Source organism: Magnolia sinica, chromosome 2, assembly GCF_029962835.1.
Source record: "Magnolia sinica isolate HGM2019 chromosome 2, MsV1, whole genome shotgun sequence".
Taxonomy (NCBI): Eukaryota; Viridiplantae; Streptophyta; class Magnoliopsida; order Magnoliales; family Magnoliaceae; genus Magnolia; species Magnolia sinica.
The window spans coordinates 93380891-93382194 of record NC_080574.1 but is presented as its reverse complement, the minus strand read 5'-3'; the positions used below and the strand labels follow the sequence as shown (position 1 = coordinate 93382194).

The following is a 1304-nucleotide window of genomic DNA, read 5'->3' as shown; positions in this document are numbered from 1 at the left end:
ACTAAATGGGAGGATTTTTTATTAAGTATTTGGAACTAAATGGTTTCAGACTTTTGAATTGAGTTAGACACATTTAAACGGTTTATTTTTATCCTAGTGTAATCATAGAGGGCACATCTAAACTCATTTAACCTCTACTGTGTAATTTATGGTAGCTCTATTTACTGTAGTCTAGATATGATCATCGATCAGCCAGTTTTGACCATCAACCAATGTTTACTCACATTAAAGTTCACAATTATGAGAGGTGGGTCCACAGTTATAGAGACCCATTATTCTGTTTTGAAATTTGCGCAATACATTTGGGCTCATCCAATTGCAGGGCGGCACGTACCAGGAACCTTCAGGTTCTATTTATGAACACAGGATGCATTTTGAAAAGGACAAAGCATTAGCTCGACGATTCCAACCTGTGTTGATTGGTGAGTAAATTTGCATATAAGTCTTAGGCTCCATTTGGTCATCACATCAATCTTTATGAATATAATTTTTTCTCAAACCAAATGGAGCTTAAGCCATTTTTTAACTCCGCCAATGCAACTTCTTGCATTGCAGGTCCCAAGCCCGGGTAAGGGAGGAGGGAAAAGGGCGTTAAGGTGAGTTGTGTAATTATCTTCCATTTTATTTTACATACAACGTTAATACACACAAAATAATCCAAGAGCTAACTCTCTTTTGCATGTTGAGATCAATCCGAGGCCATGACAATGCCAAGAACAACCACCTAGTGACTTCTCTAATGCTCAGTTCTGGTTTCTGGAGCGACTACTTGTTGTCCATGGGCACTAGTGCTATAAGAGGATTACCCAAATGGTAAGAACTACAAAATCTCTTCTTTCTCTTTCCTTTTCTTGAAAGAAAAAGTATTGTACAATGCTTCTAGAGCCTTATATATATTCCCTTCTTCCATTTTAAGGGCCTATTGTTACCACAATCCGAGCTTTGCTGACACCTCATCCAATGAAGGAACTTCAAGTAAAGGTGAGCAGTCCCACCTTTTTATTTTGTGATATATTCTATGGTCCATGTGACATTTCCCCAGCAACATTTATATGTTTTTATACTCCAACAATAAACTACATCGTTGAATTGGATATTATTGCTGAGGTGATGATGATGTTGAATTGGATATTATTGCTGATATGCAAATGCATACGGTGAACATGTGTTGTGTGCATTTTAAGAAGCCCAAATGCAGTAAATTTGGTACTGTATAATTGAACATGTGTTGTGTGCATTTTGAACTCATTTTAAACTTGTTGTGTGCATTTTGAACTAATTTTGAACTTGTTGTGTGCATTTTG

At 36.8% G+C, this 1304-nt stretch overlaps 1 long non-coding RNA gene across 1 annotated transcript; it reads left to right on the top strand.

The window, feature by feature from the left end:
* Positions 1–219: 219 nt before the first annotated feature.
* Positions 220–814, top strand: LOC131229558 (uncharacterized). The gene is made up of 3 exons (XR_009163434.1): positions 220–422; positions 556–596; positions 688–814. It is a non-coding gene; the product is annotated as an uncharacterized LOC131229558 (long non-coding RNA).
* The last annotated feature ends 490 nt before the right edge of the window (positions 815–1304 follow it).